This window comes from Chroicocephalus ridibundus, chromosome 1 (genome assembly GCF_963924245.1).
Source record: "Chroicocephalus ridibundus chromosome 1, bChrRid1.1, whole genome shotgun sequence".
NCBI lineage: Eukaryota > Metazoa > Chordata > Aves > Charadriiformes > Laridae > Chroicocephalus > Chroicocephalus ridibundus.
Window position 1 is genome coordinate 173,892,358 of NC_086284.1, and position 17,002 is coordinate 173,909,359.

Sequence of the window (17,002 nt, forward strand, 5' to 3'; positions counted from 1 at the left end):
GTTATACATGTTTCATACAACCCTCATCTGAAATTAATTTTTAATAGTTAACAGAAAATGGAAAATAACTGTGATCCATTTTACTATCCATTTGCAAAAATAACAGACTGAACCTTTATGATTGATGCTATTGCCACAAATATAGTTAAACATTTGACAATTATAAGATATTGCAGTTCCTCTAACAAATTGCTGGAACCTGTGTATTTTATGACTCTGTCATGTTTAATTTATTCCATAAATTGTACTAAAGCTTCTTCAAATAAAGTCAAAGTTTCAGCACAAAAATTAGTTCTTTAGATAATTCTGAGGCTTATGATATTTTTCATTTCATCTTATCAGACATATTAAAATCACTTTTTATAATCTGAAGAGTTACCTCACTATATTTTATTGGTTTTGTCACTTTAATGATAATTTATTCTTAAAGTCTTAACTTTGATCAAAATAATATTCCCCAACTGAATTTTACGTTAGCATTAATCATTTTCTATTGTATTTATTACAATTAGTCATTCTTTCAGTATTAATCACAAAAGCATAAAATTGTAAATATTACTGACTATGCTTTTTCTTTATTAAAAAATCACTTTCCTTGCAATGACACTGCTATACAAATTGGAAAAGCTTTTCTACTGCATAGTGCTCGAGTAGAAAATTAAGATGTACATTCTCAGTTTTACAGTTTTAGGTATGTTTTCCCTTCACTGGAACTGATAGTGAATTTTGCAGGGGTTTTATTTATTATATTTTTTATTTTACTTTTTCTTTGGGTGAATATATTGAAAATGAAGGATAAGTAACCATAGCACTAAAGTAAGATATCAGAAAGTGTTGTCTTCAAGATGTGTAGAGACCAGTTCTTCTTGCATTTATGCTGGAGGTAATGATTTATGCTGGAGGTAGCTGATAGAAACCAGGTCGGCAATATGAAAACCAGGGTTGAATATGGAGCTGTGGGTAATATGGAGGGAAAATTCCATGCAAATTCAGTGAAATTTTGACTTTAAAGCAGAAGAAATGCTTTTGAAAATAGAAGTTTCTTCACAGTGACTTCAGCATTTTTGTTTGAAATTGTTTTCCTAATTTGGAAGTAATTGAAAACGTAATTGAAAACCAGATACTTCTGGCAGCCTTAGATGAGAAACATCATACCTGTTACTAATGTCTGAGGTCATTTAATGCTTAGTAGTACTCATATTATGATGCTGCTATTTCAGTTCCTCAAATATGTGAAATCATAATTTACAGAAAATCAGCCATAAAAGAACACAGGAAATTAGGTATACAAAGTGAAAGAAAAATTATAAAAGCAGACAGAAGCTAGTTATGCAAGTTACGCAGCAAGGAGACAAGCAAAGAGTCCAGCCTTTTTAATAGATTAAAGTTCTTCAGACAGAAAGGGAAAATTGCTTACCTTATGCAGCACAATAATGCAAATTTCTTAAATCTGATCTTAATTTCCTCTTCAATGGATAGTTTTCCTCTGTGTAAGATCTATATGTGGTGATGTGAATGAGATCGACACTGCAGCTGATGGAGGGCCCCATGCCAGAGCACGGGGAAGTGTGAGAAGGAAGGAACAGCAGAGAGGAGCTGTTGTGGACTGATTCCCCATTGCCCTTCCCCCTGCACTGTTTGGGGGTTGGGAATGACTGAGTGAAGCAGAGCCTGGGAAAAAGGGGAGTGAGGAGGGAAGGTATTTTAGATTTTGCTTTTGTTTCTCAACATCATACTCCACTTTTAGTTGGCAATGCATGAAATTAATTTTCCCCATGTTGAGTCTGTTTGGCCTATGATGGTAATGGATGAGTGAGCTTCCCATCTTTACCTTGACCTACGAGCTTTTCCACCTTATTTTCTCCCCCTGTCTTGTTGAGGAAGGGGAGTGAGAGAGCAGCTGGGTGGTCATCTGGCAGCTATCCAGGGTCATCCCGTCAGATACATACATATAGGACCATAAGACTATATTGGATATAATTTATGTAATTATTGTAACATGGTTCTCTAAATGCCTACAATACACAGTCTGAGTATTTTTACTGTACCGGTGATACACATAGAAATTCTAAAATGTGCTTATGTGTTGCACTTCCAGGCTTCTGAAGACATCTTTTTTAAAGCGCTATGCCTAATTTTTCAGTGTTAGTCTATGGTATGCACTGAAGCAGGCTGAATACCTCTGCTGAGCTGAGTAGCTGAAGCTGAATGAGCCAGGTATAATCACTGATCACAAGAAGAACTGTCTCACAGCAAGGCAGCGCTAATGAGAAAGGATGACTTACACCCCTATTGTCAAAATGTAATTCTATTTTCAAAAGGCTAGCTGGGCATGTTATTTTTTTTTATTATGACATTTGGCAATAACTAAATTTTTTACTTTTATTTAGGGGTAAGGTTGAGTATGAGAGAAGCTGAGGACCCTCCTTTCATAGACACTTGACCAGTGAGAACTTGGCTTGCTGAAAGACCGAGGCAGCAATGACAGTGCTGCTGAGAATTCATTCTGATAAGGGTTTTCTTCGCTCTAAACTGTGTATGTCTTAAGCACACTGAATTTAATTGGAAAAGTTCCAGTTCATGTTTCTAAGTGTTTATTTCGTCTTTCCCTATCAAGGTCTACAGCGAAGCTGAGAGTCTTGTTGCTATAAATCAATTGTGCATTGATTCTTGAACCAGTTAACTGAGAAGTTGATTTTTCAGCCAATGATCACAGTTGCATATCTCTTTTCTATGCGGTTCAACCTAGGAAAACGTTTGTCATGGAGTATTAGATAAAGCTGTGCATCATCTGTTCAAAGACATTAATTGATCTACATTGAACCCCAAATGAGCTAAATAATAATAACAAAAGCGAAAAGTATAAAGTTATATTGAAATGGAAAAAAAAAAAAAGCTACCATTACAATATTTGTAAGCACACTTAAAATGCTTTAACTAATTCTATATCTGGGTTCATATGGCCAGTACAACTAGATTATATTTTGTATTATTTTATGCCTTCTGTTTTTTTAGTATTTTTACAGTTTAACAACTTGCTGTTACATGTTTTAAGAAATTCTGTGTGTGAAATCTTCTTTGACACAAAACAGAACTTCTTCCTTGATTTTGATTAATGCAATTTTTTCTAATTATTTTGGAGTTATGAATCTATTTAATACATTATGTCTTTTATATTTATCTCTGGTTAGATCTGGTTACTCTACATATAGTTCTCACAGCAACCTTAGATGATTATACTAACACTTTTTTCTTCACCCTGCACCACTTCTGATATCACTTTTCAAGACTTACTTTTTTAAAAACACTTTTCGATCCTGTAAATGTCCTTACTTATTCTGCTAGTCCTCTTTACTGTATTTCCTTTTTCTTATGAAGACTGTTCTGTACATCGATCTCATTGCTTTCTTTGTATAGATCATTTCCTTCTTTTTCCTCTGCTCCTCCATTGGGCATGATGGTGGTACCAGGTCCCATGGCAGCTCTCCTCTTTCGTCACGTTCTCTTTCCAAATACAAACTTGCTTGCTTCTCAGTTCTTTGCTTGGTATTGTTCCGCTTTTTCTGACTATCTTTGAAAAAAGTGTCTTGGTTATGCAACCTTCATCTGCTGTTCTCTTAGCTTCTGGTGACCCAAGATTTAAGGGCTTCAAATCCTTCTAAATAAAGTTCTCTGGCAGTGATATTGCATACTATTTATTCTCCATTGGACACATGAAAGAGTGATTGGGGCATATTAGTTTAATCTATATTAGCAACTAGTGGGGCCCAAAGAGATTAATATGAGACGTCTTCAAAGCATGTAATAGTACTTGCAGCAACTGGGGTAAGTGTGCAAATACTACAGATAAGGAAGCAGTGTGCCACACAGAGACATGTTAATGATGACAGGAAAAAGAGAGGAATAGTACTCCCTCTCTTCTTCCAAATCCTGTTGAATTTAATTATGACATATCTATGTATTTATATATATAAATATATAGATGGATAGAAAAATAGAGGTAGAACTAGGCATAGACACAGATATACATACAATAAATAACTTCTGGAGGAAAAAATCCTACTTTTATTAGTGTGGAATGTTCCCAAAATACTTTTTAGCATAGTACAATGGATCTTGTCTATGTAATGGGAGAAGGTGTTTTCTGTGACAAATTTGTAGAAGTATAATCTGTTTAAGGGATATATAAATATCTGTATATATATGTACACATACAAACACAAAAAAATATATAAATTTATAATCTACCTTTCTTTAAACACATTTTAATCTACTCTGAACATAAAATGTGCACTGTCAAAATACATTCATGAAACTCAAGGGTAAATAAGCTTCATGATGAATGTTTTAGTTTTAGAATATTGAAATGTCTGAAGCACGTTTCTAAGAACCTCTAAACACACATTACAAAATTGTTTTATTCAAGTATATTTCTTAAAAAAGATCAGTTCCACATGAGAAAAAAAGAAGAAAAAAATAAAAAGAAAAAAGTTCTCTTAAGAGAGGTAGGTCTTAAGGCAGATGAGGTAAAGGCATTGAAAGCAATGTGCGTTTGCAAAAATGCATGTTACAACTAGATAGGCCTAATCGATCTGCATAGTGCTATCATTAATTGTAAAGTCTAAGGCCCTTATTAGTTGATAAGCATTATTTCAGCAATTTCTAATAGTAATGGTCGCTGTGGTTAAATTATTTCTTACTCTTTTTAGCTTTTCCAAAAGTTCCATTTAGATTCTATAGAACTATATTCATACAAAAATTAAGGTAATGAATTATAAACAGTTTGGCAGATAATACAGTAGAAATCAATGCATGTTAATTCATTTTGAGATAAATTAATTCAGTTTCTCTCTGAAAAATTAGCTATTTTGCCTGAAATTTTCAAATTTAAAAAGAAGTAATTATGCATCATTTTCTATTATTATTATGTTCTTAATGTGGAATAGATAAAGATGGAATGATGGCATATGCCTTCGTAGACACTGTCCTTATCTACCAGTTATAACAATACAGAACAATATAGATGTATGTTCAAAACAGAAGATACACCATTTTTCATGCAAGCTTCCCACCTTAAGCATCTAACTCAGTCTTGAATACATGAAATCTAAAGATGAAAACCAGAAAAAATGATCCCAGGTCTCTGAACATGATGTTATTTATCTCACCCAGTAACATATTGCAGTGGTATCTGTATGGGCGGTAACTAGATGGAAAAATTAGTCATATACAAACAGTTTAAAAATAAAAGCTCTTTATTGAGCCAAGGTCAATCCACTACAACTATTCTCACTTGAATCATATATGTTAATATACAATCTGGAGAATGCAAAATGTTGATACAGCTATATAGCTATCTAAAACCATTGGTGTTTGAGCCTAACAATGTTTTATGGGTGGCTTCCTTTAGAATGTTTTTATATGATGTGTGCATCATAATGACAACCAGTTATTGACAATAGACAGTGTTTTGTCCATTGTTAAAATCATATCTGAATGGATGTGTGTGCAGAAGCCATCTCACCCTTTTTAAATTATTTTATTCCTCGCACATACTGAATATGTATTCATGTAAAGATTAACATTTTGACAGAATAGGAAGCTAAGATCCTGTCTTTGTCTGCTTTGTTTTATCAGGAATTTGCATTGTGGATTTTCTAATCAGACAACCAACCTGTTCTTTGACTTGATAAGTGTACTACTGGACATTGTGAAAGGTAATTCAACTTCACCCTGTTACTACCACTGATTGTGAAAAATCAAAGCCACAAATTTCCAGGATTAAATGAATATAAGCCAAAATCTCACCTTTCATCTTGCCTTTTGGGTATTGCAAACCTTGTATTTATTAAAAGAAGCAAGAAGACAGTGCATTTTCTGGTCATTTTTAATTGAGCATCATAGTGAAGCGACTTAGTCTTTAGTAGAACAGCCATTTGTATGTGCACTAAGTGAGCCTGATATAAGCCATATATTGTTTTATTAATATTTTAAATTAATAGCTTGCAATTTATGTGGTTGTTTTAAAAAACAGGCTACCTATTAGTTATTCATATTTACAATGGTTCCCAACATAAATAAAATATTTCTAATATTTATATTATAGCAGATATTATAATATTTCTTAGTTTTATTAGGCTTCAGAGAGTATGTAAAAGTTCTAAATCTTTTTTAAGGTTCTTAATGTTTTTTTCAAAAGCAGAGGCAGCTACCAAGATAAATTTGCTGAGATGTGGACTCTCATCTCATTGTCTAAAGCTCAGTAAACTTCTTTGTGTTTGGCAGCCTCTCTCCCTGAAACAGCCTCATTTTATAGCCCTGCTGTTATGTTCTTGACCTTTGCCATGGCTACAACCCTGGGGCATTTGAGCTGTCAGATAAAAAAGTAGAAAGAGAAAGAGGCTGGTGAAAGTTGTAGAAGGCAAAAAGCTTTGTAATGCACTGATGAATTTCCTGCCATCAGATAGTTTTCACTTCACCTCCACTGCTGTCACGTTTCCTTAAATAATAGGGAGACTTTACCACTAATGGACAATGGAGGCTGTTTGCCTAATGAGAACTTGCAGAGGCAGCCTGCCATGTATCTTTATCTTTTAAAGCGAGGTGAAACAAGCTTGCCTGGCTACAGATAAGTGGCTAAGAAGCAGTCCTATTCAGATGTACCTGTCAGTAATTTATCTGGGTTTTTTTTTTTTTTGTATTCATATATACTGTTCTATGTGCAGTAGAGCATTAAATTGCTTTCCACTGGGAGCAGGTCACATTCAGGGGTCATCATAACCATGCTACTGGATGGAACATGCTTGATTCATACAGGTTGTTTCTATCAAGATCTTGGCAGCTGGAATCTCCACCTAATTAGAGATTTTAGATCTGATTTTTTTTTTTTTTCTGGAAAAGCTGATTAATATAACATAGATAACTCGTTCTGGGGAGAGTTTATGTGTAGCTTCTATAAGATCAAATGAATGGCTGTTGATTCTTGTGTCAAGATTCATAGTAAGTCTTAATTTCTGTCACTAAAGTTTTTTATTGTAATTACTATATATTAAAGATAGTTTAAGTTTCCTGTTTTGTCACTAGATCCCTTTTTTTGGGGGTCAGGGGAAAGTGCTGTTGGACACAGACAAATCTCAGGCTTATTTTTGTGGAGGTTTAGTCAAGCCTAAGACTGTCCTCAAGTCTTACTGAATGTCTGATCCCGAAAGTAATCTTGCAATTTTAAAATAATGCAATTTTTCTAAAAGTCTATTAGCATGTTTGCAATGGATAAAAGGCACATTAACTCAAACTATGTTTTTGTTCCAACTTAATTTCTTTTTCCTAGTGTGGGTATTAGAAAGATGTTTTGGTACATTTTGCTGTTATTTCCCGAGTTATGATATTAAAATAATGCAATAAAGGACATGTAAACTATTACATAAAAGCAATATTTCCAGTATATTACAAGTTTTTATTCATGATCTTTATAGCTGCAAAATATGTCTAGAAATCAATTCATTCTTTTCAGTTGAGAAGTGAATGTTCTATACTGCGATGAAGCATAAACCAAATGCGATTAGTTTCTTTCCACTTTACAAGAATAGTTCATTGTAGACCAAATGGAAAACTTTATACTGCATGGACTAAGGATTATTCCTGTCTCTCTTTTCCCACTGCTTCTACTGCTGAATGATATTTTTATGATATTAGTACTTACTAAGGCTTTATGAAAGACAGTTTATTAGATCAATCATGTAGAATTCACAGTATTTAAATGAAAAATCTTCCACACCTTCTAATCTGTAAATTAAAGAGTGAACTTCAACCTTCTCTGTATATCTAATAAGCAGTGGTGACAAATACAGTATATACATTTAAAAACATTTATAGAAACATAATTCTTTTTAAAAGTTTTCTTAAACTCTTAAAATTGATAATTCTTCTTTTTCAAGAACGCAAAACTAAAACTTATGTCTAATTAAATGCTATTGCCAGACAACCATGAGTTTCAAATACTGAACAGGAAATAGCATCACATAAAAACCCAACATTTTTCCTCCTTTAGAAATGTAAAATATTTTGTGTGAGTTGACTTTTGAGCATGTAATGCTGAAGATGTTAAACTTACTGAATACTAAAAAATCTGCACCTGGTACTTTATATGGTAATTTTCCTCTTTAGATGAAAATACTTTTGGTCAACATTTTTATGTACATTTTTAATCTGGGAAGTGTCACTTAAATACCATAGTTGTTCTTTCAATGCTTGTGTCATTCATTCAATATTTTTTTTATTTTCTTAGTTAAATTTTCCTATCCCAGCTGTGTTCAGTTCTAGATAATGCATGGAAAGCAAAAGAAAACCAGTCAAGGTTTCCACAAGACAAGGAATGTTAATCTGTTGTAACTATATTAGTACTTAAGGAAAAAAAACGTGCATGATTTTCTTAGCTCTTCAGAACACCAACAGTAGTCTAGGAAATTACAGTGTTATTCCTAGTTGTAGAAATTCATGCTTCAGTGTTGATTCCATTTTTTTCCTGTGGTCCATAAGCTATCAGAAAAAAGGTGGGTTGTCTGGTAATTCCGCAGCAATATTTCCATTTTGTTTATTTCCTTAAGCCTGATATTTTCATTTTTCTTTAAAGGAAAGAAAGAGATGAAGGTATAAACCTCCTGCTGAATGAAGCAGAATTGTTCCTCCGCAATACCATGTTCAAAAATAGCTTTACTTTTTCATTTCTGAAGTGCTCTTGGTTTTTTGGTGTCTGGTGACAAGCCCATGTATATCCTGCTGTAAAGCTTCTTTAATATCCTCTAATATACCTGGATATCTTTTGTAAACGTATAAAAATTATTGTTTTGCTTAAATGTGAAGCTGAAATGGTCAGCCAATTAAAATGGTATTGAATATTTAAAAGGGGAAAAAAGGGTCACTGCTCTATCATAGCAGACTATAATTAGAAACTGTTACGTAAATATGTTGATATTATGGTAGAAGCCTGAAGTAAATCCCTTGCCATGATAAGAGGCAATCTGAATATCCAAATGGGATTTCTTTACAGGTTTAGACTGATACTAATTTACAGGTTTAGACTGATACTAATAGAATAGTTAATAGACTAGACTAATTGGACTAGATGATCTCTAGAGGTCCCTTCCAACTCTGAAGATTCTGATACTGTCCTCCACACTGCCTAGAAAGAGGGGAACTAGTAAACAGGGTCTATGATGAAACATTTTCTTCCATTCATTCTTCCACATACTGAGGTTACTTTCAGGGATGCAACAATATGGAGATCTTTGCAGCTTCCTAGAAAAGTCATGTAGCCACAGGACAAAGATATGCCATATAAATGTTCCCTACAGGTTTGGGTTCTTCAGTTTTATAATCTGGTGAAATCCACTTGCCATTGTAAAAATATAACTGAATATTATGATTTCATTTTAGTAGAACTTGCAAGAATCTATGGCTTTCTGAGAATTCAGTGGCATCCTTAACTCACTAATTTAAATACTGCTTTACAAACATTCATCACCCCTCTGTAAAACTTTATATAGATCTTAGTTCCCTGGAAATCTACAAGAATCTGATGAAAGAGTGTTTCTGGAAATCAGAATTTCATTCTTAATTTCAGGTAGTAAATTTATCGCCCTTCAAATTTTTCATTAGTCTTTCAGTCTTTTCCTCTGCCATTTATCCTCCTTTTTCTGTGATATTCCTGAATCACTTTTGTTTCAAACAAAGCAACAAGAGAAAAATGCCATCCTTACCAGCACTCATGGATGTGAAAAACCTCTATGCTATGGTCAGTGCATTGCTGAATTGATTCAGCAGTCTATCAAAAGCGTAGCAGTCTCTCATCCCATTCACCTTAATAGATGCATTAACCAAAGCTGTTCTGCTGCAATGATGGTTTTTTTTCTTTAATTTTAGTAGTTTTTATTTGGTTTTGGATTTTCTGGAACTGTGGCCATTGTTTGCAACTGTAGGAAAAATCTTATTTATGGAATGGGAGTTATGCCATCCTATATTAATTATATGTAGGCTAAGTGCTTTATGCAATTTATTGCTTAGCACCCCACAAGGCTGACCCTTCAAATGTAAAGCTACTGTTCCAGTAATACACAGAACATTATAAATATGAGAAAGGCAGAGACATTTTGCCTGATCCAGTTTTTTCTTTAAATACACAGTGACACTATTATATTGGCTAATTGGTTTGTGCAGCATTATTCCAGCATAAAATAACAGACATAAAGCTTCTGTGAACTGTGACTTTTGTATCATCCTGTTAGTTGCAAATAAGATTGCTGACCATAAAATGCCTTTTCTGTAACGAGTATCACTGTTGTACCCTATAAGATTTAATTACAAATTGACTAGTTCAGCTTTATACAAGGCCTTGGAGACCAGGGTTTTGGCATGGCAATAAAGGCAGTGTAAAATTTTTTTCTCCCTTCCCCTTGATCTGAACATCAGGATTTGTATAGACAAAAATATATTGTGCAAACTGTTTGTCAGTTTAAGAATTCTCTGAAGAATTCTGCATGTTCAAGTGTTTGTATATTGCATTGTCAGGTGTGCATAAATCATGCCTCCAATAAGTAAAGGTCGATTTTGGAGGCCATCACTGAACATTTTATTCTATATATCTGCCTAAATAAGGATTACTGTATTCGGCATCTGAGATCACGTTGATCTTTTTTTTTTTTTGTGAACTTCGCAAAACTTGGCAGAAAATTGGAAAGTCTGGGCCTGAGGAAAAAACCGCAGAAAATGCCTGTGCCTGAACCCATTAATTATTAACTACTATAGATATTCTTAATGCAAATAGCACAGTGCAATGCACACCACTAGCTGACAGGCTATGGATGTGTTGAAGACAGATAATAAAAATAATGCACAAAAGTTACACTTTCTGACCCTTCGCAGGGAACTTAGATCCAGGAAATAAGCATCTAAGTCTAATGGGCTACTGTGAATGCCAGAATTAGGTTTAATAATGTACATGTATCTCGATTCAGTACTATCTTTTGCATGACTTGCTGCCATGCAGTTGTCTTTAAAATACATCATTTAGTGACTACTTATTCTGTGACTGCCTCTGAGATAATATATTTATTTTCTATTGCAGTGTAGTTAACAACATTTCTTTTTATTGGTTTGAAGTTTACATTGTGAAAATATTCTGAATTATTGTAAGTATAACTATCCTATAACATACTGGTAAATTACTGAATCATTTAACTGATCTTTAACTGTGTGCCACTGTAAAAAAAACAAACAAAAACTTCATTCTATTGCTTCTCTATGCAAACTGAACCACAGAAATCTTCCTTTAGAAAGCTCCTAAGGTTTTTTCAAAAATCCATTTCTTGTCTGAGACACTGATTACATGTCAGAGTCTGGATGAACTGAATTAAAACTGCAGTAAAATGTATTAAACCAAACTGAAATTTAACTTTCCTAAGGAGTGCAGTATTAAATAGGAGCAGAGATTCACTACTGTCACATGTTTCTATTGGAGGAAATTTTTATATTCTTAGTAGAAAGGAAGATGGAAAACAAGAGGTATTTTGAACATGCACAAGATTTGTTAAGACAAATCCTTTGATAAGATTAAACTTTACAGACCTGATGCCAGCCCCAGAAATCATATGCAAGCACTCTGTAATCAGAACAGTAGGGCTGGCTTTTGAGCACCACAAGTACTTGAAAAGTCTCTCTACAGCTGAGAATGTGTGAGTTAATTTCTCATCAGTGAGCTTCTATGGTTGTGATGTTTGGAGCAAATAACTGTGGATCTGTTTATCTTCAAAAAAGGCAAGAAGGAGGACCCAGGGAACTACAGGCAGGTTAGTCTCACCTCTGTCCCTGGGAAGGTAATGGAGCGACTCATTCTGGATGTCGTCTCCAAACACATAGAGGAACAGGAAGTTATTGGAAGTGGTCAGCATGGATTTATCAAGGGCAAATCATGCCTGACCAATCTGATAGCTTTCTATGATGTTATAACGGGTTGGCTGGATGAGGGGAGAGCCGTAGATGTCATCTACCTTGACCTTAGCAAGGCTTTTGACACTGTCCCCCATAACATCCTCATTAGGAAGCTAAGGAAGCATGGGCTAGACGAGGTGACAGTGAGGTGGATCGAGAGATGGCTGAGTGACAGAACTCAGAGGGTTGTGATCAGCGGCACAGAGCCCAGTTGGAGGCCTGTAAGGAGTGGTGTCCCTCAGGGGTCAATACTTGGACCAATTTTGTTCAATATATTCATTAATGACCTAGATGAGGGGACAGAGTGTATCCTCAGCAAGTTTGCTGATGATACCAAGCTGGGAGGGGTGGCCGACACTCCAGAGGGCCGTGCTGCCATCCAGCGTGACCTGGACAGGCTGGAGAGCTGGGCAGAGAAGAACCTAATGAGGTTCAACAAAAGCAAGTGTAGGGTCCTGCACCTGGGAAGGAAGAATGCCAAACACCAGTATATGTTAGGGGCGGACATGCTGGGAAGCAGCTCTGAGGAGAAGGACCTGGGGGTCCTGGTAGACAGCAAATTATCCATGAGCCAGCAGTGTGCCCTTGTCGCCAAGAAGGCCAATGGCATCCTGGGCTGCATAGGGAAGAGTGTGGCCAGTAGGTCGAAGGAGGTCATTCTCCCCCTCTACTCTGCACTGGTGAGGCCACAACTGGAGTACTGTGTCCAGTTTTGGGCTCCCCAGTTCAAGAGGGACAGGGAACTACTGGAGCGAGTCCAGCGTAGGGCAACCAAGATGATTGAGGGAGTGGAGCATCTCCCTTATGAGGAAAGGCTGAAAGAGCTGGGACTCTTTAGCCTGGAGAAGAGAAGGTTGAGGGGGGACCTGATTAATGTTTACAAGTATCTAAAGGGTGGGTTTAAGGAAGACGGAGCCAGGCTCTTTTCAATGGTTCCCAGCGACAGGACAAGGGGCAATGGGCACAAGCTAGAACATAGGAAGTTCCGTTCAAATACACGGAAAAACTTCTTTACAGTGAGGGTGACAGAACACTGGAACAGGCTGCCCAGGGAGGTTGTGGAGTCCCCTTCTCTGGAGATTTTCAAGACCTGCCTGCATGCAGCCCTGAGGGATGTGCTTTAGGCAATCCTGCTCTAGCAGGGCAGTTGAACTAGATGATCTCTAGAGGTCCCTTCCAACTCTGAAGATTCCGTGATTCCGTGATTCCGTGTTGACTTTCTGTTTTAACCCCCTCCTTACAGGCACTCCTCTCTCCATGTCTGAGGAGTGGAAAAGGGACAAAGTAATAAATCTTCGAAAACTCTGGGTTTAGTATGCTGTCTTTAAGCTTACTACATTGGTATATCAAATATTTTTAAAGGTGACAATATTTTTTTTTTAATTAGCTTACAGACACTTGAATGTCTTATTTCTTTATAAAGTCTTATTTTTCTTTATAAAGAGAAAACATGAATCAGCCCGGTATGAAAAACTCTATATGTTAAATAACATCTGATTTAGATGACTTAAACTCCTTTTCAAGAGTTTCAGCAGTGTGTATGAAATTATTATGACTGAATAAGAAAAACAGGAAAACAAATTTGTGCAATGCCAGTCACATGATATATTTCACTAAGAATAAGTGTTATTACGCTTATTTAGTGTGCAACTTCTATTGGGCAATCATTTTCAAAACATCAGTTCTGCTTTCTGTAATGCCATTTCTGAATTAAAATTCATTTGTGTTTCTGCCACCATACCTACATGTTCCTTTCAAAACTCATGTGACAGAATGGAGGTTCATAGTCGGGACGCATAGTCTGATCGGTTTCTTTTTAAGGACGATATTTTTAGTATCTCAACATAAGCAGTAACTGTAGAATTTTGTGGGTTTTTTTGTTTTCCAATGAAGTGGTCTCTGTAGAAGACCAGACACCATCAATTCCCTCATAAATCATTGAACATTTGAAAAAAGTTCCTTTAATATTTCACAGGAGGAGCAGGGTTGTTTATTCTTTTTTAGTGGTTCTTGAAGAAGAATTGCTAGTCACAATGTAAAGTAAGGGGAATGATTAATTTCTGTTGAAGCCCGTGGGAAGTTTGCTTTTAATCCCATGGTGTCTGAATTTCACTGCAAATGTTTAAATTCACATTACAACTTAAATAAAAAATTAAAAAAAAATAAAAAAATAAAAAAATAAAAAAAAGGGAGAAAGGGAAGCTAAGTTTAAGTTCCTTTTCCTTTTGGCTCCACATAACTCATCCTTTGGAAGTACTTAGTAACTGACGCTGCTGGTGGAATATGAGTTGAGATCTCTCTCTTCAAGTGAATTGAGTAGGCTGTAGATGCATCAGAAAAATATCTTTTTTGTGTTTTTACTTTGAACTTGGTAGAGAATATAAGATTTTTGCTTTAGAAACTGTATACGTTAGATTGGACATCAGCTTCTCTAACACGGGTCCTTCCCACGGGCTGCAGTTTTTCACGAACTGCTCCAGCATGGCTCCCTTCTACAAGTCCACAGTCCTTCAGGAACAGACTACTCCAGCATGGGTACCCCATGGGCCGCAGCTCCAACCAGGAGCCTGCTCCTGCTTAGTTTTTCCACCAACTACAACTTCCTTCAGGGCATATCCAGCTGCTGTGGCATGGGGTACTGGAGCCCCAGCGTGCAGCAATCATGCCCTGCCCACGGAGGCAGAGAACTTCCTCTTTACAGTGGTGTTGTTTCCTTGTCCGCGTAGGATTTTAACTCTAAGTAGCTCTATCATTTCTATTTTGCAAAGTCTTTTCTGATTTTTCTCTTGCTAACACTTGAAATTTTTTTCTCTTGTTCAGTTCCCAAGGTTTTAAGAAGTTAATTTCATTATTTGTTATACACACAAACCCTAGAATGATTTCCTATTCTTTCTGTATGTTTCTCCGTACCTCAGTTTTCTTGCGTGTTACAGCTTTATGAATTGTGAGGTTTTTTTGAGCTAAACTAAGTGCCTATCTTTACTCATGCGGGGTATACATCTTACCTTGCATATATTGGAAATTTGCTGTTTGTCGTTTTGTTACACGAGTCTTTTGTGCCCTGCTCTTGCATGGTTATGACTTACCTGTATGCATGTGTTGGGCTAGGTCTTTGATTTATAACCAGCATACTGTGAATAGTTCTTCAAAAAAGCATCAGACTGAATGTTCTGTGTGTCCAAGATACAGTAATACTTTTTTAATGTTTAATGACCTTCTTTTACAATTTCTGCATGTTTTGGTTTTACTTTACTCATTATAAGTATATTCATCAGAATATCATTCTTCCTGCAGAAGCACTCTTTATTATCAACTACAGCTGGGTTACATATACCATTTTTCCATGGCTTGATTTCTCAAAAGAAAAAAATAAAATAAACAGAACAGGGCATTTTATGCTCAGCACGTGGTTTCCTCTGTGTGCGTGTTATACACTTCCTCGCTGCAATAACTGGCAATGGCAATGGACACCCACTTCAATTTCTGTGTTCTTCCCATCAGGTACCATTCATTTTTTCCAAATCTTGTAATATCCCGTCTTCTCACTGGAATACCCCATGATTCTTTACATGACCCTAATGAGATATATATATATTTTTTTTTCTGCCTTCTGGTGATCCAGTAAACAGCTAGTTCAGAGTGAAAATAAGTGGATGCTGATTGCCTAGCTAGCGATTAATACATAGAAATGAGTAAGTGCTGAGTTACTGCTGACTTTTCCACAGTGAGAAAATTAAAATGCACTCTTTCTTGCCTTTCTCCATAAGAAATTTTATTAAGCATGTAGACAGTACTTTCTTTGAGAAGTCTCAACAGTAAATGAAGCTAAAAATACATTTAGGTACTTTTTCCTTTTTTTTTCTTCTCCCCTTCCCCTGCCCTTTTGCCCCAAAACCCCATACCTTTTCTTTTCTTTTCTTTTTTTTTAAGATTGCTGTGAAAGATATGTTTGCTGAACACACCTCTGTATATATAGAAGTATATAAAGATGGAGTCTCAAGGATTCTACTGGAAAGTTGTGTTTTAAAATGTAGTAGAAATGGTATTTTAATTGAAGCTCTTGCCACTGTTTTCCTCTATAATAGCAATTTGCATGTTCTTGATGAACATGCAAGAAGGGAATTCCAAGAGAAATGTGATTTAAATCGAGAAAATAGTATTGTACTTTGGGGTAATGCTTTTAAGTTATATTCATTTTAAGCATGAAATAGGTTCCCTGTAATAAGTATTTCATAAAGTTATTGCTTAGTCTTTTAAGGCAGACTAGTCCAATGCTTGAAATACACATCAGGGAACAATTCTGCACTGATGGAATAAACACCGTAGCAATCCTTTAGGTCTTTTCTTTCTCTCTTTTCTTATAGAACACATAAGTCAATACTAGTTTATCTTTCACAATTACACAGTGAAAGACGTTTCAGGCATGTAGGAATACTTTGAATGGAATCACAGGAAACTGTGAACCTGTAGTTTGTTGCTTTTCTGCAAGTTTCAGGGAGGAGAAAAAATCTGCCTCTTCTACAAATTTAAATTTCTCTCAACTCATCTGTGTTCAGTTTTGTGGTGTCTGAGCTTCAGTGATGATCTTAAAATGTATACCAGAGTATAACATTTACTACGGCAATGTACACATCTATTTAAATTGCAAATAATAAGAATACCAAGGTTTTGTACTTAGATTGTAACTTTAGGTCAAAGGAAACACTTTTACTTATAATTTATGTGGGCCTTGTCTTTCATTCTCATCTCTATGTATCACTCTCTACAACAGACTGTAACATGGTGACTATTGAGGATTGTCAGCCAATTAGCAATTGCTGTAACAAGATAAAAGTTCTTTGCACATGCTTGCAGATAGAACAATCCAAATTTCGTAGTTTTCGGTTGATTAATTTTACTCATACACAGGCCCATATCAAAAACGCAGCAGTCAAACACTCTCTTTAGTTAACTTCAAGAAAGGATCAGACTGTGAAATGCTCGTAAAAGCAACGATAATGGGCAAGATAAGAGAGTCCAA

At 35.6% G+C, this 17,002-nt stretch overlaps 1 protein-coding gene across 5 annotated transcripts in view; it reads left to right on the forward strand.

Annotated features, from left to right (window-relative positions):
* MGAT4C (MGAT4 family member C) overlaps nt 1–17,002 on the forward strand; it is a 424,744-nt gene that overhangs the window by 198,716 nt on the left and 209,026 nt on the right. For 4 of the 5 annotated variants that reach the window (XR_010069487.1, XM_063322834.1, XM_063322836.1 and 1 more), the window contains exon 3: nt 5,638–5,717. The exons of the other annotated variant lie outside the window; for it this stretch is intronic. The gene's annotated coding sequence lies outside the window, so the exon portion shown is untranslated. The remainder of the gene's footprint in view (nt 1–5,637; nt 5,718–17,002) is intronic. 5 annotated transcript variants of the gene reach the window in all.